Here is a 24,797-nt window from a genome sequence, read left to right as displayed (position 1 = left end):
AATAAAGAAAAGCAAACAGAGTCTAAAGAACCTGTGAGATGCCTTTAAGCATAACAACATCCCCTTTACAGGAGTCTCAGAAGAAAAAGGACGACAGAAAGACTATCTAAAAATATAATGGCCAAAATCTTCCCAGATGTGATGAAAAATGTCAATCTACAAATCCAAGCAGCTCAATTAACTCCAAGTATGATAAACTCAAAGAGATTCAAACCCAAACACATTATAACCAAACTGTTGAATGACTCTTTAAAACCAAGAAAAAGAACTCATCATTTACAAGAGAGCCTCAATAAGATTAACAGCCAATTTCTAATAAGAAACTATGAAGGACAGAAGACAGTAAGTAGGATGACATATTTAAATTGCAAAATAAAACAAAACACTGTCAACCAAGAATACTGTATCTGGCAAAGAGACTATCCTTCAAAAATGACGGAAAAATTGAAATATTCTCAGATATATGAACCTGAAGGACTTTCTTGCCAGTGGACCTGGCCTATAAGATACATTAAAAATGCTTCAGGCTAAAACGGCAGAATACTACACTAACTCAAAGCCCTAAGAAGAAATAAAGATCTCTGCTAAGGATACATAAGCTAAATAGCTTTTTTGGTTTCCAACTCCTCTTTTTTCTTGTACAGAATTTTTAATGCACAAGAATTATTATAAATCTATGTTACTGTCGTTCCATGTCTGGTTTATTTCACTTACCATAATGTCCTCTAGGTTCACTCATGTTGTATATAAAGTTGCAGTCTGTGACAACAACATTTAAAAGGGATATGATGGAACCATATAGGAACAGAGTCTTTATATGATACTGAAGTGGGTTATCAGTTCAAACTAGACTATTAGAAATATAAGATGTTAAATATAATCCTCAAGAGAAATGAAAACATACACTCACATGGACAAAGTGAAAACAACCCAAATGTCCATCAACTGATGAATGGATAAATAAAATATGATATACCCACACAATGGCATGTTATTTGGCAATAAAAAGAATACTATGGCATGGTTAAACACAGAGTACATGCTGAATTAGTAAGAAGTAAGTCACAGAAGACTACCTATTATGTTTTCATTTATGTGAAATGTCTAGAATAGGCAAATCCACAAACAAAGTAAATTAGTGGCTGCAAGGGGCTGTGGGAAGAGAGTAATAGGGAATGAATGTTAACAGGCATTAGGATTCTTTTTAGGGTATTGAAAATTCTCTGGAACATTTTCAATAGATTGCAGTGGTGGTTTTACCACACTGTGAAAATAATAAGAACCACCGAATTGTACATTTTTAATGAATGAATTTTGTGGTATATGAACTATATCCTAACAAAGCTTTTTTTTTAATGCAGCCCTAAATACAGAACAGGACAGAAGGTAGAAAAAACTACCACAATTAAAGTGTTTCAAGCTCAGGATCAATGGTTTTAAGCAGTTCCCAAATCTGTCTAACAACTTTCTCAGGACAGAACTGAAATAATGAAAAAGAGAAATAAAACCTCTAAGAGCCGGTACTCACCTCTTCCAATTCAAGAGGTAAGTACTAAGCAAAATGCACTTGTAAAAACTGAAATCTAAACACATCAGAAAAATTTAGATCATCACCAGATTTTTAAAAAATCTGAGTAACAAATAGCTTCCAGATAGACAGTGGTTATCTTCAAAGGAAAGAGTAAGACTTGCCTCAAGAACTTTCACTATCAACAGCTGAGGCTATAAAAGTATGGAGCTATTATCTTCAAAAATCTAATTAAGAATAGTTCTAAGGATTTCCCTGGTGGTTCAGTAGTTAAGAATCCACCTGCCAATGCAGGAGAGACAGGTTCAATCCCTGCTCCAGGAAGATTCCACATGCCACGGGGCAATCTTGTGGAATGTGCACCTGTGTGCCACAGCTACTGAGCTGGTGCTCTAGAGCACATGCTCTGCAACAAGAGAAGCCACTGCAAGAAGGCCACACACTGCAACTAGACAGTAGCTCCCCCTCGCCCCAACTAGAGAAAGCCCCGCACAGCAACAAAGACCCAGCACAGTCAAAAATAAATAAAATATTGTTCTAAAATTAGAATCCCAGTATCCAAATGAGTTGGCAAAATGAAAACATTTCAACATCCAAAGACTGAAAATTCACCTTTCATTGATTTCTCCCTGAAAAAAGAATCCAGATAAATAGTTCAGCAAAGCATTAAATTAATATAAAGTAGGTGAAATGGTGCTCGCTTCGACAGCACATATACTAAAATTGGAATGATACAAAGAAGATTAGCATGGCCCCTGAGCAAGGATAACACGCAAATTCATGAAGCGTTCCATATTTTTAAAGTCTACAAGCAATAAATGCTGGAGAGGGTGTGGAGAAAAGGGAACTCTCTTACACTGCTGGTGGGAATGCAAACTAGTATAGCCACTATGGAGAACAGTGTGGAGACTCCTTAAAAAACTGGAAACAGAACCGCCTTATGACCCAGCAATCCCACTTCTGGGCATACACACCGAGGAAACCAGAACTGAAAGAGACACATATACCCCAATGTTCATCGCAGCACTGTTTATAATAGCCAGGACATGGAAGCAACCTAGATGTCCATCAGCAGATGAACAGATAAGAAACCTGTGGTACATATACACAATGGAGTACTACTCAGCCATTAAAAAAAATACATCTGAATCAGTTCTAATGAGGTGGATGAAACTGGAGCCGATTATACAGAATGAAGTTAAGCCAGGAAGAAAAACACCAATACAGTATACTAACGCATATATATGGAATTTAGAAAGATGGTAACAATAACCCTGCATGCGAAACAGCAAAAGAGACACAGATGTATAGAACAGGCTTTTGGACTCTGTGGGAGAGGGAGAGGGTGGAATGATTTGGGAGATTGGCATTGAAACATGTATAATATCATATAAGAAACGAATCGCCAGTCTAGGTTCGATGCAGGATACAGGATGCTCGGGGCTGGTTGCACTGGGATGACCCAGAGGGATGGTATGGGGAGGGAAGTAGGAAGGGGATTCAGGAACACGTGTACACCCGTGGTGGATTCATGCTGATGTATGGCAAAACCAATACAATAAAGTTTAAAAAAAAGGAAAAAAATAAAGTAGGTGAAATGTAAAACATCAGAAAAGGCAGTGGGCAGGGACTTCCCTGGTGAAAAAATGGTTAAGAATTCGATCCAGGGAATACGGGTTTGATCTCTGTTCAGGGCCTTAAGATCCCACATGTCAAAGAGTAACTAAGCCTCGAATTCTGAGATTGCAAGCTCTGGAGCCCTCACACCACAACTAGAGAGTCCATGTACTGCAATGAAAGATCCCAAGTGCCACAACTAAGACCTGATGCAACCTAATAAATATTTTTTAGAAAGAAAGAAAAAGCAGAGGGCAGATAAATCAGTAAAATATATTTAGTCCAACTCCCAACATAAAAGTAATAGATCTGGAACTGAAATCTGAGATGACCTAAAATGGGAGAAATATGGGAAAGGAATAAGTAAAACAAACTTGTCTTATTGTAGAGATCACATATGCAGCACACATAGATTTAACATATAAAAATTACATATAAAAATTTTAACAACCACCAACAGGAATAAAGGAGTAAGATAAGCAACTTTCAAGTAACTAAAGAAGTCAAATATAGAAAATTCATCAAAAGGAAGAATGATTTTAAAAAACAAGAAAAAAAGGAAGGAAAACAGAAAATGTAGAATAAGAATTAAACTAAATATATTTTTAATCACAATTAACATGAAAAAATTTACTCCCTCTGTTCAAAGACCAATTTTCAGCCTGGGTTCCAAAAAGAAAAAGTATAAAAGATAAGCTTTTTAGAAAATGGGAACACACAGGACGAACTGTTACGGAAAAGATAACAGTGTGTTTCAAGTCTAGGAAACAAAATCAACAAAGGCTCCTCATCCTTTGAAAATATCAACTAACATACTTTGCTTCAGATTACTGCATGCAGCAATTAAGATAACAAAATTACTGGCAACTGTGATAAGGTCTCTACTTCTAAAGCTGAAGGTACATTCATGTTTATATTGACTTCTGAGTCCCTGAAAATCAAATAGAAAACCCTCTAAAAGGTAAAAGATTTTTTTTTTTAAGTTAAAGATATAATTTCAGCATTCAGTTCAGTTCAGTTGCTTAGTCATGTCCAACTCTTTGCGACCCCAGGAATCGCAGCACTCCAGGCCTCCCTGTCCATCACCAACCCCCGGAGTTCACTCAGATTCACGTTCATCGAGTCAGTGATGCCATCTAGCCATCTCATCCTCTGTCGTCCCCTTCTTCTCCTGCCCCCAACCCCTCCCAGCATCAAAGTCTTTTCCAATGAGTCAACTCTTCGCATGAGGTGGCCAAAGTACTGGAGTTTCAGCTTTAGCATCATTCCTTCCAAAGAAATCCCAGGGTTGATTTCCTTCAGAATTGATTGGTTGGATCTCCTTGCAGTCCAAGGGACTCTCAAGAGTCTTCTCCAACACCACAGTTCAAAAGCATCAATTCTTCGGCGCTCAGCTTTCTTCACAGTCCAACTCTCACATCCATACATGACCACTGGAAAAACCATAGCCTTGACTAGACGGACCTTTGTTGGCAAAGTAATGTCTCTGCTTTTGAATATGCTATCTAGGTTGGTCATAACTTTTCTTCCAAGGAGTAAGCTTCTTTTAATTTCATGGCTGCAATCACCAGTTCTAACTGTTGCTTCTGCAGTGATTTTGGAGCCCCAAAAAATAAAGTCTGACACTGTTTCCCCATCTATTTGCCATGAAGTGATGGGACCAGATGCCATGATCTTCGTTTTCTGAATGTTGAGCTTTAAGCCAACTTTTTCACTCTCTTCTTTCACTTTCATCAAGAGGCTTTTTAGTTCCTCTTCACTTTCTGCCATAAGGGTGGTGTCATCTGCATATCTGAGGTTATTGATATTTCTCCCGGCAGTCTTGATTCCAGCTTGTGTTTCTTCAGCATACATATGTACTAAATCTTTTGAAACTCCTCTCGAAAATAACCAAAGCTCTACCACCCTCCAAAGAGTGTAAAAGTATTCCACTAAGTTTCTCCTCTCATCACCACATAAATTTTTAAAAAGTCATAAAAGAATGAAAATACTGGCATATTTTATTTTAGGGCAAAAAATAAAATCACAGCAGATAAAATGTCAACACAGTGAACTTTGTCTATTAGCAAAATATTAATATTACCTTTTCATATCCATGTTGAATAGAAATACAAATCCTACCAGGTTACTGGCCCAAGTTGCTTAAATATAGCATCCCAGTGTCTAACCTGAAATTTCTAACTACAAAGTCAGAAATATGACATATTGGTTTGCTCTACTACAGAAACGGAAGCTTCTGTTAAAAGTATATTTAGGAAATTCCAAACATAAAGGATTTGCTTAATTTGCAGCAGTTACATAATACAGAACTATTTCTAAGGCAAATGTAAACATAAGTTGTAAAAATCCTCATTCCCTAATAGAATAATATTATGACTCTATCAACATGGTGTACAAATTATCCAACTATGTACAAGCTAGTTAATTTACCTATAATGCAACTAATGTATATTATTTTCACAAAAATGAGAAACATTGACAACTGTAAGCAAGAACAGTGGTCTGGAAAAATACCTATAGCACAATGAAACCATCAGTGCCTGGACCCATATTAAAAATCAGAATACCACTGACTTCAAATTTTAAACATGTCAATTCTTTTCTAAATAATAATTAAGAAAAACAGAAGAGAACAAATAATAAAGACAAAAGTTGATTCTTTGCAAAGGTCAATAAAATTGATAAAACCCCAGACCAGGCTATTTAGAAGAAAACAAAATGACTGATTTCAGGAATGGACGACTTCTGAATATCACTATAGATCTTATAAAGACTAAAAGAGAATATAATACAGAAACAATTTTATGCCAAAAGTTTGGCATTTTAGGTGAAATGAATGAACCAATTTCACAAAAAACACAAATGACCAAAGCTCACCTGAAATGAAATAAATAGCCTCAATAGCCCTATACCTTTCAAATGAACTGAATTTGAAGTTAAAAATCTTATAAAGAAAACTCAGGGCCCACCTAGTTTTACTGGTGAAATCAACTATTGAACACAAACTCTTTCAAAATATTAAAGAGGAAGGGATAATTTCCAAATCAGTTTATAGGGCAAAAAATTATCTTGATACAAAAACAGTCAAGACATTACAAGAGAAAATGATAGGACAATATCCCTCCTAAACATCAATGCAAAAATTCTTAAAAAGTTTAGTAACTCAAATCCAACAACATATAAAAGTATACCATATAGAGACAAAGTTGAGTTTTTCCCAGGAATGCAAAATTGGTTGCATATATTGGTTGAATATAATGAAAAATAACTGGTTGAATATCTTTCTAAAAAATTAATCAGTGCACCGGCTTCCCTGGTAGCTCAGAGGTAAAGAATCTGCCTGCCAAAACAGGAGACAGGTTCAATCCCTGACCTGGGAAGATCCCACATGACACCAAGCAACTAACCTGGTGTACCACAACTACTGAGCCCACATGCCACAACTTCAGAAGCCCACATGCCCTGGAGACTCTGCTTTGCAACAAGAGAAGCCACCACAATTAGAGTAAAGCCTGAGCAGCAATGAAGACACAGCACAGCCAAAAATTATTAAATATAAATAAAACTAAAAAAACATTAATCAGTGAAATTCACCATACTGGCAAATTAAAAAAGAAAAGCCATACAATTATCTCAAGAGACACAGAGAGTTCATTTAACAAAATTCAACACCCATTCCTGAAAACCTGAGTAAACTAAGAATAGAAGGGGATTTCCTCAACTTTAATAGATGCCCTCAATGATAAAGGGCATCTATTTAAAAAAAAAAAAAAAGCCTACAGTCTACATCATACCTAATGGAAAAGACTTTTCTCTTAAGTTCAGGAATAAGGCAAGGATGTCCATGTTCCATCACTTTTATTCAATCTTGTATTGGAGGTTCTAGCCAGTACAAAAAAAAGAAAAAAGAAAATAAACAAGAGGCATCCAGATTGGAAAAAAAACTATGAAACCTTATTCTGGACAGCAAGGTCTGTAGAAAGTCTAGTGGAATCTACAGAAGAATAATAGAACTAGTAAACTATACACAAGTTTAGCAAGATTGGAGAACATAAGATCATTACGTAATTATTACATTTTATATCCTAGCAATGAACAATGAGAAGCTGAAATGCTAAAAATCATCATGTACAGTTTCAGTTCAGTTGCTCAGTCATGTCCGACTCTTTGCGACCCCATGGACCACAGCACGCCAGGCCTCCCTGTCCATCACCAACTCCCAGAGCTTGCTCAAACTCATGTCCATTGAGGCAGTGAAGCCATCCAACTATCTCATCCCCTGTCGTCTCCTTCTCTTCCCACCTTCAATCTTTCCCAGCATTAAGGTCCATTTCAAATGAGTCAGCTCTTCACATCAGGGGGCCAAAGCACTGGAGCTTCAGCTTCAACATCAGTCCTTGCAGGACTGATATTCAGGACTGATTTCCTTTGGGATTTATGGGTTTGATCTCCTTGCAGTCCACGGGACTCTAAGAGTCTTCTCCAACACCACAGTCCAAAAGCATCAGTATTTTGGCGCTCAGCTTTCCTTATAGTTCAACTCTCATATCCATACATGACTACTGGAAAAACCATAGCCTTGACAAGACGGGCCTTTGTTGGCAAAGTAATGTCTCTGCTTTTTAATATGCTGTCTAGGTTGGTCATAGCTTTTCTTCCAAGGAACAAGCGTCTTTTAAGTTCATGGCTGCAATCACCATCTGCAGTGATTTTGGAGCCCCCCAAAATAAAGTCAGCCACTGTTTTCACTGTCTCTCCATCTATTTGCCATGGAGTGATGCAACCGGATGCAAAGATCTTAGTTTTCTGAATGTTGAGCTTTAAGCCAGCTTTTTCACTCTCCTCTTTCACTTTCATCAAGAGGCTCTTTAGTTCTTCACTTTCTGCCATAAAGGGGTGTCATCTGCATATCTGAGGTTATTGATATTTCTCCCGGTAATCTTGATTCCAGCTTATGCTTCATCCAGCCTGGCATTTCACACGATGTACTCTGCATATAAGTTAAATAAGCAGGGTGGTAATATACAGCCTTGACGTACTTCTTCCCTGATTTGGAACCAGTCTGTTATTTCATGTCCAGTTCTAACTTGACCTGCATACAGATTTCTCAGGAGGCAGGTAAGGTGGTGGCCTGGTATTCCCATCTCTTCAAGAATTTCCCAGTTTGTTGTGATCTACACAGTCAAAGGGTTTGGTGTAATCAATAAAGCAGAAGTAGATGTTTTCCTGGAACGCTCTTACTTTTTCGATGATCCAACAGATGTTGGCAATTTGATCTCTGGTTCCTCTGCCTTTTCTAAAACCAGCTTGAACATCTGGAAGATCACCGTTCACATACTGTTGAAGCCTAGCTTGGAGAATTTCGAGCCATTATTTTGCTGGTGTGTGAGATGAGTGCAATTGGGCAGCAGTTTGAACATTCTTTGGCATTGGAATGAAATTGACCTTTTCCAGTCCTGTGGCCACTGCTGAGTTTTCCAAATTTGCTGGCATATTGAGCACAGTACTTTAACAGCACTGTCTTTTAGATTTGAAATAACTCAACTGGAATTCCATAGCCTCCTCTAGCTTTGTTCAGAGTGATGCTTCCTAAAGCCCATTTGACTTCGCATTCTAGGTCTAGCTCTAGGTGAGTGATCACACCATCATGGTTACCTAGGTCATGCAGATCTTTTTTGTATAATTCTTCTGTGTATTCTTGCCACCTCTTGTTAATATCTTCTGCTTCTGTTAGGTCCATACTGTTTCTGTCCTTTATTGTGCCCGTCTTTGAATGAAATGTTCCCTTGGTATCTCTAATTTTCTTGAAGAGATCTCTAGTCTTTCCCATTCTATTGTTTTCCTCTATTTCTTTGCATTGATCACTGAGGAAGGCTTTCTTATCTCTCCTTGCTATTCTCTAGAACTCTGCATTCAAATGGGTGTATCTTCCCTTTTCTCCTTTGCCTTTAGCTTCTCTTCTTTTCTCAGCTATCTGTAAGGCCTCCTCAAGACAACCGTGTACAAGAGCACTCAAAGTTATGAAATACTGTGGAATATATCTGACAAAAAAAATGTCTAAGACCCGAACACTGAAAACTATAAAGCACTGCTGAGAGAAACTTAAGACTATCTCAGTCTGTTCAAGTTGCTGTAACAAAATACTTTAGACTGGGTGGCTTAAAAAAACAGGAATGCATTTTTCACAGTTCTCAAAGCTTTGGAAGTTCAAGATCTAGGCAAAAGCAGATTTGGTGTCTGGTTACAGACTGCTTCCTGGTTCGTTGATAGCTGTTTTTTTTGCTATAACCTCACATGGCCACGGAAGCGGGTAAGGGACCTCTTTTATAAGGGTACTAATCCCATTCCTGAGCGTTCCTCCTCATGACCTAATTATCTTCCAAAAACCCAATCTCCAAATATCACCACATTGAGGATTAGGTTTCAACATACAAATATCAGCATACACAAATTATCAATCTACAGTAAAGACCTAAATAAATGGAGAGACAGATATATCATGTTCACAGGTTCTAACTCAGTATCTTTAGGGCACTGACTCTCCCCAAATTGATCTGTAGATTCAATACAATGGCAAACAAAACACTAACATGTTTTCTGTAGATAGTCTAACAAGCTAATTCTAAAATTCACAGAAAAATGTGAAAGGCCTGAACAGCCAAAACAACACTGGGAAACTTCCTGATTTCAGAATTATACAGCTACAGTTATCAAGATAGTATGATGGCATACAGACAGATAAGTAGATCAAAAGAACAGAACAGAATCCAAAATCAGATCCTCATACACACAGACGAAATATTTTTAAGGTGTAAGAGCAATTCAATAGAGAAAAGGTAATCTTTTCAACAAAAGGTGCTGGAACAAAGAGATATCTATATTGTAAAAAAAAAAAAAAAAACCTTCCATTCATACCTCACACCACATATTAAAAAATTAACTAAAAATGGATCACAGACTTTGTAAAATCTGAAACCATACAACGTCTAGAAGAGAACATAGAAAATCTTTCCAACCTGTGATTAGGTAACATCTTCGATATACCACCACAGCACGAATCATAAATGAAAAAATACACCATTAAAATTGAAAACTTCTCAAAAGACACTGCTAAGAGAATAACTCTCAAATGCATGAAATATAATTTTAAATGTTTATCAGCACAGAAAACTCAACAGTGGCCACAGGACTAGAAAAGGTCAGTTTTCATTCCAATCCCAAAGAAAGGCAATGCCAAAGAATGCTCAAACTACTGCACAATTGCACTCATCTCACACGCTGGTAAAATAATGCTCAAAATTCTCCAAGCCAGACTTCAGCAATATGTGAACTGTGAACATCCAAATGTTCAAGCTGGTTTTAGAAAAGGCAGAGGAACCAGAGATCAAATTGCCAACATCCGCTGGATCATGGAAAAAGCAAGAGAGTTCCAGAAAAACATCTATTTCTGCTTTATTGACTATACCAAAGCCTTTGACTGTATGGATCACAAGAAACTGTGGAAAATTCTGAAAGAGATGGGAATACCAGACCACTTAACCTGCCTCTTGAGAAATCTGTATGCAGGTCAGGAAGTAACAGTTAGAACTGGACATGGAACAACAGACTGGTTCCAAATAGGAAAAGGAATACATCAAGGCTATATATTGTCACCCTGCTTATTTAACTTATATGCAGAGTACATCATGAGAAACGCTGGGCTGGAAGAAACACAAGCTGGAATCAAGATTACTGGGAGAAATATCAATAACCTCAGATATGCAGATGACACCACCCTTATGGCAGAAAGTGAGGAAGAACAAAAGAGCTTCTAGATGAAAGTGAAAGAGGAGAGTGAAAAAGCTGGCTTAAAGCTCAACATTCAGAAAACTAAGATCATAGTATCCGGTCCCGTCACTTCATGGGAAATAGATGGAGAAACCGTGGAAACAGTGGCTGATTTTATTTTGGGGGGCTCCAAAATCACTGCAGATGGTGACTGCAGCCATGAAATTAAAAGACGCTTACTCCTTGGAAAGAAAGTTATGACCAACCTAGACAGCATATTCAAAAGCAGAGACATTACTTTGCCAACAAAGGTCCATCTTGTCAAGGCTATGGTTTTTCTAGTAGTTATGTGTGGATGTGAGAGTTGGGCATCCAAAGAAAACTGAGCACAGAAGAATTGATGCATTTGAACTGTGGTGTTGGAGAAGACTCTTGAGAGTCCCTTGGACTGCAAGGAGATCCAACCAGTTCATTCTGAAGGAGATCAACCCTGGGATTTCTTTGGAAGGAATGATGCTAAAGCTGAAACTCCAGTACTTTGGCCACCTCATGCGAAGAGCTGACTCATTGGAAAAGACTCTGATGCTGGGAGGGATTGGGGGCAGGAGGAGAAGGGGACAACAGAGGATGAGATGGCTGGATGGCATCACCTACTCGATGGCCGTGAGTTTGAGTGAACTCCAGGAGTTGGTGATGGACAGGGAGGCCTGGCGTGCTGCGACTCATGGGGTCGCAAAGAGTCGGACACGACTGAGCAATTGAACTGATGGTAGTTCAATTTTTAATTTTGGGGGGAATCTCTACACTGTTTTCCATAGTGGCTGCAACAATTTATATTCCTACCAACAGTGCATGAGGGCTCCATTTTCTCCACATCGTTGCCAACACTTGTTATTTGTTGACTTTTTGATAATAGCCATCCTGAGAGGTGTGAGGTAACATTTCACTGTGGTTTTGATTTGCATTTCCCTGATGATTAGTAATGTTGAGCATCTTTTCACGTGCCTGATGGCCATCTTGTATGTCTGCACTGAGAAATGGTTGCTTTCAGATATGGATAAAGAACTTATAAGATAAACCTGGGCCATTTGTTGTACATGAATATAAGAAAATTTCCAAAGATTTACAGGTGATATCAAAAGGCTACCAAATTCTTAAAAACTTGTGCATCAAAAATAATGACTATAGTTGTTTTAAACACACATTATAAAGCCACAAGTCTATGATGATATTCAAAGATCCATAGAAAACTATCAGAAAAAAAACAAACCACAAATAACCTACTACTCTTAAGAGATAACTATTATACCAACTTTGAAATTGGTAATTAAAAGAAAAGATTAAGCAGTCCTCATTCTTTTCCAGTAGAACTACACTTCAGGGTAACCCTGCTGATGAGGGAAAGCTCTTCTTCATAGAAGAAAGGCACCTCATAAACATAAATGTGAAAAAAACAGCGTGATGATACAAGTTCATAACTTCTAATTATATAATTGATTCAAGTAAGTATCATCAATGGAATGTAAATTATTAGGTAAAGATTAACAGGGAGCTTTATAATAGAAGGATGGGGCTGACACCATCTGAACATAACTAGAATCACAAAAAGTGGGACAACCATTCATTACGTACCTCCTGATGGGATGTAAAAAAAAGGACACAGCACCACTTCTATGATGGCTGCTACCCCCAACCAAACAACAGAAACATGAATTAAATCAAGCTTCGAACCCTTTCTTTACAAGAATGAGAGGAGCAAGCAAAAAAGACAACACAAGAACACACAGACAAATCCTAAATTTGGAATACCTTCAGGACAAATGGCCTGGTTTCTCCAATGAAAAGGTGATAATTACCATATCACAGAAGAAGTTAACAGACCTGAAAACCAAATAAGTGATAAGTATGGACCTGACCTGAGTTGTGAATGGAACAAACTATCTGTAAAGTGACAGTTCTAAGACAATAAGAGAAATTTTCATATAGGATGGTTATTACATTATATTAAGGAATTACTAATAATTGTTAGATAATAGCATAATTATATTTTTTAAAGAAAGTTAACAGTTTTATCAGTTAGAAACACATTATAATGTATTTATAGGAAAGTTTGAGATTTGCTTTAAAATATTTCAGGCACTTCCCAATCCCCAAAAAAGGGAGGAGAAAAGGCTTGAAAAAGATCAAATGTTGATCTCTGTGCAAGCTGGGCAATGGGCACATGGGAGTTCATTACACTTTCTCCTTGCTCTCTGGTACACTTTTAAATTCCCATAATACTGAAAAAATGAAAAGGAAGCCTAAGATATTTTTTAAGTGGTTTTATTGGACCTAGAACTGAACAAACCATTTTGTACAATAAAGAATTTGGTTAGCGTTTGTCTCTGGTTCTGGGAAGTGAAAGTGTAAGTCGCTCAGTAGTGTCCAACTCTCGACGACCCCATCCAGTGTTCTCCAGGCCAGAACACTGGAGTGGGCAGCCTCTCCTTTCTGCAAGGGATCCTCCCAATCCAGGGATCGAACCCACATCTCCAGCATTGCAGGCGGATTCTTTACCAGCTGAACCACAAGGGAAGCCCCTTTTTCTTGGAGGTATCCTCTAAATCCTTGGAATTTCCCAAGTGATACAAAAGTCTTTGTTTTTCTGGGTGGGCCCCTAGACCATACTTGGATGTTTATGTTAACAAGATGACTTAGGACAGAGGATGACCATACCAGAAAGACAAATCATGTGATTAGAAGGTAAAGATTTTAAGCCATGTAATATGTTCAACCTTGAGGGAGGGGAAGAGGAGGGCTGGAGATCAAATTTAACCTTGTGGCCAATGAATCATGCCTATGTAATAAGTCAATAAAATGAAATCTGGACACAAACTCTGCTGAGCTTCTCTGGTTAACAATATTCTCTGAATCTGGTGACACAATGATGTGTCAGGAGGGTGACACATCCTGCTTCCACCAGGAGAGTATTTTCATGTTTCTGACCTTCCCAGGTTTCACCCTATGGCATCTTCTGACTAGTTCTGATTTGTATACTTTTTGCTATAACAAGTCTGTAATTATAAATATAGCACTTTTCTGAGTTCTGTAAGGCATTGTAGCAAATTATCTAACCTGAGGGCTGTGTGGGAACCTCTAAATTTGTAGCCAGTTGTTTCAAGATGTTCTGGGAACCCTTGAGCTTGTGGCTGATATCTGGCCAGTCTTCTGAATGACTATGCCTTTAACCTGTGTGCATGTGTGCGTGCTTAGTCCCTCAGTCATGTCCGACTCTGCAACCCTCTGGACTGTAGCCTGCCAGGCTCCTCTGTTCCTGGGACTTTCTGGCAAGAATACTAGAGCAGGTTGCCATTACCTCCACCAAGGGATCTTCCCAACCCAGGGATCAAACCCACATCTCCTGCATTAGCAGGGGGATTCTTTACCACTGTGCCACCAGGGAAGCCCATTAACCTAATTCTAGGTAGTGTCAGAATTGCACTGTGAACTCATAAAAGACATTTAGGGGACAAGTGAGGAAATGTGAGTAAGTACTGACATAATATGATAATATGAAATTATTGTTGGGAGTTCCCTGGGGCTCCAGTGGTTGGGACTCAGCACTTTCACTGCCATGGTGAAATCCCTGGTCAGGGAACTAAGATCCCACAAGCTGTGTGGCCTGGCCAAAGAAAAAAAAAAAAGAAACATTGTTTACCATAGATGGTTGGGCATGGTTAACAGTAGTGTATGTATGAAGAAAAATGTCCTCTTTTTAAAAAGTTATATAACATTCTAGTGTAAAATGACTATAATTTAACTCTAAAATATTTCTGAAAATAAATCAGACAGCAAAAATGTTGTTAAATCTTGTTAAAAGGAAACCCACAAGAAATTGTACACAGTTAACTAAAATGAGTCAAAAGAGCACAGTAAGAAAACACAGGAATATGCAAACAGAATTCTAAAGTGAAGAGGTATGTTATTTGGCTTTAATTTTTCCCCCCAATGGAAAAACTAGCTATATAATTACTTTTGTGTGTGTGTGTTAGTCATGTCTGACTTTTCACAACGTCATGGACTGTAGCCTACCATGCTCCTCTGTTCTTGGGATTCTCCAGGCAAAAAGTGGAGTGGGGAATCATTTCCTTCTCCAGGGAATCTTCCCGACCCTTTGTTCCCCGCTTAAAGCTGGTTCCCAATCAACTTCTCTTGATTTAAAAAAATATCCCTGCCTGGTCACAACAAAAGGCAATTAATTTCTCAGACTTATCTGTCTCATTCATTTAACATCTGTTTAAGGTGTACCTACTATTACTGCCTGATACTTCTCTAAGTACTTTGCCCACAAAGGTTCATATAGTCAAAGCTATAGTTCTTCCAGTAGTCATATACAGACATGAGAAATGGAACAACTGATGCTGAAGCTGAAGCTCCAATACTTGGCCACCTGATAAAAAGAGCCGACTCACTGGAAAAGTCCCTGATGCTGGGAAAGATTGAGGGCAGTAGAAAAGGATGCCAGAGGATGAGGTGGCTGGATGGCATCACCAATGCAATGGACATGAACTTGATCAAACTTAAGGAAATGGTGAAGGACAGGGAGGCCTGGTGTGCTATAGTCCATGAGGTCACAAAGAGTCAGATGTGACTTAGCGACTGAACACACACACACACAAACACATACACACTTCTCTAAGTGGCAGCTATAACAGGACAAAACATCTCCTTGAAATTAATTCTAATGGGGGACGTTCTCTGGTGGTCCACGTTGGGAACCGCCTGCCAATGCAGGGGATGCAGGTTCAATCCCTGGTCTGGGAAAATTGCACATGCCATGAGGCAACTAAGCCCATGTGCCACAACTACCGAAGCCTGTGCTCTACAACAGGAGAAGTCACTGCAACAAAAAGCCCTCGCACCACAATTAAGGAGCAGCCCCCACTAGCCACAACCAGAGAAAAGTCCACGCACAACAACGAAGACCCAGCACAGCCAAAAATTAAACAAACAGATAGACTATTAAAAGAAAAATCCAAAAAGACAAACATTAAACATAAAAGAATAAATTAAACTTACTGAGACTCACTGGATAAAATGTAGTATATTACCTTTAGAGAATAAGGATATTAGCTGACAGTGAAAAGGTATTATGCTTGTATTGAAGCACATGTTAGAAACTTTACATAATTTTCAAAACTATATGTTGAAGTCTTACTTAGTTTTGAAAATACCATCACATACATCATCTTATGCAAACCTTACATTCTATGAGATATAAGCAAGTATTCCTATTCTCGTTTCACAAACTAAAAAGTTCAAGTCTGAAAGAGATGGTTAGTTTTTAAAAAGGAAACTTGGAACTACAACTTTAGACCTTTAAACTCACTCTACAGTTCTGACCATTGCAATATAATCTCTCCAGGCAAAAGACACTAATTAAAAAGCTTATAATAAATTAAAAAATTTTTAAATCTCATAAAAAGTCCCAAATCAACCTCACATTATAGTAAATTCCAAAGTTTACTATGCAAAGTATGATCCTTGGGCCATCAACATAACCTGAGAATTTCTTTAAAAATGCACAATCATAAACCTACCCAGAACTACTGAATCAGAATCTACATTTTACCACAATCTCCAGGTGATCTACATGAACAATAAAATTTAACAAGGATTGAGAACAGTTTAAAAGAACTTTTCACAATGATAAAAATGTTTTATATATCCACTATCTATGTGGCTATCATATTGGACTGATCAAGAACAGTTCAAACTAGAATTCTGCCTAAATATAATTTCTTACCCACTAAATAAAATAAGCCTGTTACCGTAACATGTACTCTTTCACTGAATTCTGTCAGCAATACATACAGACCAAAACCATCTTTTTTTAAAACATAACTCAAAATGTATAGCTTCCTAGAGACATTTGGAGTAAGACCTATATTATTATAGAGTAAGTCATACACTATTACTGGCTGCATTATATAATTACATTTATAAAAGACTCATTTAATAATCTTCCAATAATTTTAATATGGGCTTTCAAAGAAGAAATGTTCCATTATCTTTAAATTCCGCTTATATAAAATGCTGAGATCTCTGAATAAGCCAGGTAAGTGAAATATTATTATAAAAACTACCTACTACAAGGATAAAGTTAGATTCCCTATTAAATTATAAGAACTAGGTGGAATTTCCTGTTTTAGAAAATGGATGGGACATTTGAATGAATAACAATAAACAATCAATAAACAATTCAAGACCTTCAGTGATTTTGAAGTATTTCAGAACAAGTTGGTTTCCTATTGTTTTTATCACTTGGAAATAGAATAACCTTTGACGGAATTCTTTGAGATTTCACTAGCTACCCCTAAAACCCACTCCACGTGAACGTGAAGTGAAAGTGAAAGTCACTCAGTCATGTCCCATTCTTTGCCACCCCATGGACTATAGTCCATGGAATTCTCCAGGCCAGAATATTGGAGTGTTTAGTCTTTCCCTTTTCCAATGGATCTTCCCAAACCAGGAATCGAACAGGGGTCTCCTACATGGCAGGCGGATTCTTTACCAACTGAGCTACCCAGGAAGCTCTAAAATCCACTCCACATAATAATTTGTAATCCAACATTGGACTTTGAATTCCGCTCACAGAAAAGAATCATTTATCATACATGGCGTGGAATAAGGTATAATCTACCAGAAGGAGGGAAAAAGGAAGCTACTGCCCATATCCTTCCCCAATGAACTCTAAAAGGAAATGTTAACACTCCCAACTACAGGAAGGTATTAGGATTAGGAAGATTTCATTCTTACCAAGTGAAGGAAGAAATGAGAAAGAGGATATGAACTCTGCCTGGGACTAAGACCATGATGATGAGATGCAGCACAAAACAAGCAAAGCCAGTCTGACCTTGAGTTTCCAAAGGATTAACAAAAGTTAATTTATTAATAAATTAATAAAGGTTAATAAAGGTTAGGGACAGGCCATCAAGCTTATCCCAACAAACAGTAAGAGACTGAGAATTAAAGGTAGCCAAAGATGGAATTTAGCATCACAATCTTTAAGTTTGTTTTTATCTATTTACCCATTAAACCTGACGGTAACTAAAAATTTTGTATTATACTTTTCTATAAACTATGAGGGACATTCTAAAGTATGGTATTTATGCAAGGACTCTCAAAAATCTAGGAAAATAACTTTCACAAATATCAAAGGTGTACTGTATAACACTATACAGTATTTGCAGTATAATTAAAGCCTGGTGGATGTTTTATATTTCAACGTGATCTTTGCCAGGATAAGGACATCCAATTCCCTAGAAGAACAGTTCCTTCTTATGAAAAGAACAAAAGTTTTTACGAGGTTTTAATACACAAAAGAGAAATTCAAATCCCTCAAGATTTTAATAAAAATAACCTAACAGGTAAGAGTTTAATATGGATAGGAGACACAGCCTAAAGAACTGGGCAGAGAGTTAAAAAAAAAAAAAAGAACAACTATATCCTCCATCACATATTTTCTACCTGATTTGCAATTTTCATCATAACTTTTTTCTGGTCATGCGGCACGGCCTGAAAGATCTTAAGTTTCCTGACCGGGATTGAATCTGAGCCCTCAGCAGTGAAAGCACAGAGTCGTAACCACTGGACCACCAGGGAATTTCCCATCATAAATCATAACTTTAAATAGTTTCTCCAGTACTAAGAGTTATTTCATTCTTTTAAAAGTATCTAACTAAATTTAAATACCATAAACATATGATACTAATCCCACCTCCCCAAAAAATACCCCCCACATAAATAACTCATTAACTGTGAAAATGGACATATTTCTTTTTATTTAATCATGTAATTACATTCCACCTAATTATATACTATATTACTTGAAAATAAAGACAAAAATACTCTTCCAAAATGCTTCCGAATCAGCCCTTTGACAGTTCACAATTATTCTTGATAAAACCCAACACTAGACAGACTAGACATCAAAAAATCTTTATGAACATATTTTAGTAGAAATCCTACTGCTCAGAATAAGTGACTCATTATCAATTGTTCACACAAGAAAACTCTCTCACTGTCAAACCACATGGTTAACATTTAGTAAAACGTATGTGTTCACTAAGTTGCTTCAGTCGTGTCCGACTCTTTGCGACCCTACGGATTGTAGCCTGACAGGCTCCTCTGTCCAAGGGGATTCTCCAGGCAAGAATACTGGAGGGGGTTGCTATGCTCTCCTCCAAGGGATCTCCCCAACCCAGGAACTAAACCCAACTCTCTTACATCTACTGCACTGGCAGGCAGGTTCTTTACCACAAGCGCCACCTAGGAATCCCAATAAAATGTATACGTCATTCACAAACCTGTTAAGTTTCCCAGCTTGGGGAAATATATATAACCTATGTGTACAATTCAGGTTGTGCTTTTAAAATCCTTTTAAAACCCTCTGGCCTGGGATTTCCCTTTCGGTCCAGCAGTTAGGATACCAAGCTTCCACTGGATGAGGCATGGGTTCAATCCCCATTCAGAGAACTAATCCTCCATGCCATACACACAGCCAAATAAAAAAATATTTTTTAAATAAAAAATAATTTTTAAAAAACCCTCTGGTTCTTAAAACTCCAAATACAATACGAGCACAACTCCTGAGAAGCTGGCCTTCCTCATCAAGCAAATATTGGTATTAAATGTTAGATTAGATGCCACATGACACATAAACTTTGGTACTTATTAAAATAACATGCCTAGCAGAAGAGGATTTCCTAAATACGATACAAAAAGCATAAAAGTCTGAAAAGTTCATTCAGTTCATTAAAACCATGAGCTTTTCTCATCAAAAGACTATGAAGAGATGGTAAGACAAGTTAAAAACTGGGAGAGAATATTTGCAAACCATAAATTAACAAATAATTAGTATACAAAATACATTAAAAACTCTCAAAAATCAATCAGAAAAAAAGACGACTCAAAAATAGGCAGAGAACTTGAACATACATATCACAAAGATACAAATGGCTAATGAACATACAAAAAAGATGCTCAACTTCAGGAAACGCTAATAAAACACGGTAGATACTCTTTCAAACCCAAAAGATTAGAAAAAAATTTAAAAGTCTGACAATATCAAGTACTGGGGAGGAAGTGAAGCAACCAAAACACACACACACTGCTGGCTCTTGACTCAGTAAACCACAAGATTCACAAATACCATATACCAACTCAGTGAGTCAAACACTGGAAGTGTTTAGTAAGCATTAAGCAACTGACAATGACCAATCCAAAATTCTGAGAACACAAGTGGATTACTGCCAAATACAAATTTTGGCCCTTGATGAACCAGGTCTAACCTGACTCAGCAATTACAATCATAAAAACTTTTAGTCCTTTATCCAGTTTACACAGTTCATTTTGTTAAGTACAAAATATTCAGGTATTTATTTCCTCCTAGAACTGATGACATCTTAAGCGACTTAAACTGTAATGAACTATTTGTCATTCCAGTTACGCTATTTCAATTAGAACAAGCAGTTTAAAATGACATTACTTTTAAAACTCATACTTATAGTTTAAATTTACTTCATAGGAATTGGAGTGGCCCTGTGACCATGTAAGAGGGGCAAAATGATGTAACTATGATAGAGTCAGTGAAGTTCACTGAAGTAGCTCAGTCGTGTCCGACTCTGCGATCCCATGAACTGTAGCCTACCAGGCTCCTCCATCCATGGAATTTTCCAGGCAAGAGGACTGGAGTGGATTGGCATTTCCTTCTCCAGGGGATCTTCCCGACCCAGGGATTGAACCCAGGTCTCCTACATTGCAGGCAGACGCTTTATTGTCTGAGCTAACAGACAGAGTAAGGGCACTGAAACTGGACGAATTTAGAGCAGTTCCTTAGTTTAAGTTACTTAACTTTTCTGATCCTCAGTTTCCTCAATACCTAAAAAGCAAGGCTATCTTTGCCTACCCAAACAAATCATATGAATAAAAGTGAGATGATGTAAAGTGTTTAACGATGCCTAAGCTCATTAATATAGACCCAGTGTTAGCACCTATCCCTTTGTAAATCTAGCTCTCATCTAAAATTTTTAAAATCTGAAATGTTAACTCTCAATTCATAGGAAAATAATATTCTTACATTCAAATTATTTTCAAATACTACAAGACATTGTGTGCTAAGAAAAGCAACACCCTGATTACATCTTTCTCTAACTGAAAGGCTCTTTTCCTATAAGAAATTAGATTCTGGAAAAGAGGACAGATTTTCAGTTATCTTCATGGCACAGAAATAAGGATTCTCATGCTATGTGGGAAACTAAATCCAATTGATTTTAAGCTTCAATTCAAGGTTTTCTTGATTCTAAGAAGCTTATTTAATACTTAATGGTGGAGGTGGTTGTTTAGTCACTAAGCTGTGTCCGATCCTTTTGCAACCTCCTGGACTGTAGCTCTTTAGGTTCCTCTGTCCACGGGATTTCCCAGGCAAGAATACTGGGGTGGGTTGCCATTTTCTTCTCCAGGGAATCTACCCCACCCAGGGATCAAACCCGAGCCTCCTGCACTGGCAGGCAGGTTCTTGACCAATGGGCCACCAGGGAAGCCCTAATACTTACAGTACTGCAGTAATGCTAACTTTTGCATTTCTTGAGAAAGGCTATCTGAAGAAAATTACCTGTAATGATGACCAGATAGTAGCTTGTTTTTGGTTTTGGTTAGTCTGTGGAAAATATGGTTATGCTTAAAATAATCTACATATGGAAAAAACCTCAAAACATTCAACAATATAATTAAATAACAGGAAAAATGTATAGTACTGACAACTACACTCTACAGTAATGAAGATAACATTTATAATGGTGAAAAAATTCAGAGAAATTTGAATTAAACTTCAGGAATCCTCATTTTAAATACCTTACTATAGTCGAGATATCAAAGAAAAGTAGCACAAGATAAAGTGATATTTGCCAACCTAAGAAATGGGAACTAACAACTACTAATGAGAACTCATCACAGACGTAATACAATCATATCAGGATACTGCCTTCTTCAAAAGAAAAAGAAAAGCTTTCAGATATACAAAAAATATGTCATGATAAAAAAAAAAAGTATGTCATGATGAAATATTGAGTCAAATACTACACAATGTAAAAATTTAGGAAGTTCTTATATTTACATAATTTTCTTCCATAGTTTTCATTTCCAAAAAAAACAGTTTCTTCCAATGAAGCTGTACAGTGATAGAGTCTCACTAGAGAAACATTAATTTTCCCATTTCCATAATTATAATGACTTATTAATGCAACACAAAGTAGGCAGTAATAAACATTGAATAAGTCACAGAATGAATAGGATGGATTAGAAACAAAACTTTAATTTATAAAAGCCTACTATAAAAACACACCAAAAAAATCCTACTTTATAAAGTAGGTTAATGTAGACAAAGGAATTATTTTAGACCTCGGACATTTTACATTCTTTGCTACAAAATAATACAGAAACTTTCAGTTTAACTTTCAGTTTGGGACACTTACAAGAACGAACTGGATATCACTAAAGACTAAGTGCCCTGTTTTTCTTATCATCAAATCGGGAAAAATTCTAAAGAGAAAAATCCATCAAATCTACCCAAATCCTAAAACACTAATAATTAGAACTGAGGAAAGAAGCCCTATTAAGTGGAGTTAGAACAAAAGCTACTAAACAGATAACTAAACTACCAAATATGTTTTTGCAACACTCCATGGATCTAAAAACTCTGAAAATTTTATCTCACTTTAATATAAAATGTATTTTTATGGCCAGCCACACTTTAAACATGTGAAGACAACACAAAGGTCAGAGATCACTATTAAGAGATCAAATAAATGAACTATAACTTCATGTTTCACAAGAAAGATTAGGAAGTGTTTCTGAAGTCCAGGTGGACTGGACAGATAAGTCTCTAACCAAGAAACAAAAGCAGCAAGACTAACATACCTGGAGAAGACCAGGCAATGTCGAATATATCCCCAAAGATCACTCGCCCCGAGTCTGGTCTCCTCCCTTTCCCCCTAATCTCATCGCCTCAGAGAAAACTAAATCTGTATCTCAAGTCCGCAGCTCTCTCTCAACTCCCCATCACTCACCTTTACTAAAACCTAGGTCCCTCTCTCTCCCCGACATCCTCTATTTCCCACCGAGCTCTCGTTCCAGACAGCTACGTACTGCGCCTATTTTCCAGCAGAACATTAGTCCCCTTAATCCGAACTCACTTATTTTTCCGCATCCCATCTGCCCTCCGCCCCTTCAATGCTGGTCCCCTCATCCCGTCCCTTCTCCCAGAATCCTTCCCAAGTCACCCATCTCTGGCCCCTTGGCCCTCACACCCCCTGAGCTGCAGCTCCTTCTTTCCACTCCGTCTCCAGCTTCCTCCCTGTCCCTCCCCCATCCGTCTCCCGGTACCGGCTCCCACTCCCAACTCCGCCCCTCTCTTCCCTCCCCCAGCGAGAGGCCCCCTCACCTGAATGCTGCAGCCGCCGTGCCAGAAGCCGAAAGGTGCTGCCGCCGACCGGCCTCCCTGGCTCGGTCCCTGCTGAGCTCCTGACGGCCCCTAGGAAGAGCGAACACTACCACCTCCAACTCTGCCCGCCCCGGGCCAGACCGTCACCGTAGTCACCGCCAGTACCACAGCCGCCATGTTGAAGTCCCACTTCCCTCCTCCTTCCCCTCACTGCTCCTCCCCTTTGGGCGTCTGACGTCGTGCCGTCGCGCCCCACCCCTCGAGCCAATGGGAGGAGTCATGGTGACGTAGCTAATTTCCCCCAGGAGCGAACATCTGCTGGTACCTGGAGGGTTGCAATTGGAACAAGTGAACCCGGCTGACTGGAGGGTTGGAGGAAAGCTGCGGGGGTCACCGACAGGGTAGTACGTAGGGGTTGGAAGAGCCTCCCAGGAGGAAGCCCGCGATCCCTGAATCTCAAAGAGAAGCACAAAGGCTTTCCAAGGGGACCTACTTAGAAATCAGAATGTCTGGCTTCAGATCCTGAGTCATGGACTTGGTACAAAGTCCTACCCTTTCTGGGCCTCACTTTCCCAATTTATAAATTGTAAGGGATCAGGATCCTATAAGGCCTTTTCAGAACAGACCTCCCCCCATGTCCTCCTCCTGCCTCTTGTCTGTAGAAAAATTTAGTCAAGGAATAAATTTAATCAGACAAGTCGAAAAAATACAGAAAAAAAGAAAACAAGCATTACAAACTAATACTTTAGCCATTAAACGAAGTTGAGGACCTTTATTTCTTCCTCAAGGACTATAGAAAATATTCTGAGCTATGTCATTTAAGCTGTCTTGCAGATACTGAAGCCCCTACCCCTGCCCCTCGCCCCACACCACCACCACCACCAAGTGGAAGAAGTTAATTATAGGCAAGCGAGAAGGAAATGGCAACCCACTCCAGTATTCTTGCCTGGAGAATCCCATGGATAGAGGAGCCTGGCAGGCCATAGTCCGTGGGGTCTCAGAGAGTCAGACACAACTGAAGTGTCTAAGCACACAGGAAAGCACATAGACCCCAAACAAGTTGGAACCAAAAGCTTTTAATTACCTCACCACCATCCAATCATAAGAATGCCCACAAGCTGACCACACCCCACTTCTTAGAAGCTATAAAACTCCTTACTACCCCCACCAGGGGTAGGACACACAATCTTGAGGGCATAAGCCCACTGTTCCCCTTTTGCCTGGCAAAGCAATAAAGCTGTTATTTTCTATTTCACCCAGAACTCTGTCTCCGTGTTTCTTTTAGGCACTAGTGAACAGAGGACAAATTTCAGCAACAAAATGAATGGGTTGAAAGGTGACCTCTAATACATCTCCCTCCAATTCTGACATTCAATGGATTTAAACCAGGTAATCCAATCCCAA

At 38.3% G+C, this 24,797-nt stretch overlaps 1 protein-coding gene and 1 non-coding gene across 5 annotated transcripts in view; one reads left to right on the top strand and one right to left on the bottom strand.

The window, feature by feature from the left end:
• LOC120866348 (ubiquitin-associated protein 1) overlaps nucleotides 1-23,618 on the bottom strand; it is a 65,940-nt gene extending 42,322 nt beyond the window's left edge. For 2 of the 4 annotated variants that reach the window (XM_040244034.1, XM_040244060.1), the window contains exon 1: nucleotides 22,871-23,376. The gene's annotated coding sequence lies outside the window, so the exon portion shown is untranslated. The other 2 variants (XM_040244027.1, XM_040244052.1) reach the window with 2 other exon arrangements.
• LOC120867958 lies at nucleotides 2,222-2,328 on the top strand. Its single transcript, XR_005722096.1, has one exon. It is a non-coding gene; the product is annotated as a U6 spliceosomal RNA (small nuclear RNA).
• Nucleotides 23,619-24,797: the final 1,179 nt, after the last annotated feature.

This window comes from Oryx dammah, unplaced genomic scaffold, assembly GCF_014754425.2.
Source record: "Oryx dammah isolate SB20612 unplaced genomic scaffold, SCBI_Odam_1.1 HiC_scaffold_1, whole genome shotgun sequence".
Lineage (NCBI taxonomy): Eukaryota > Metazoa > Chordata > Mammalia > Artiodactyla > Bovidae > Oryx > Oryx dammah.
The sequence above is the reverse complement of the archived record's forward strand: the minus strand, read 5'-3'. Positions and strand labels throughout refer to the sequence as shown.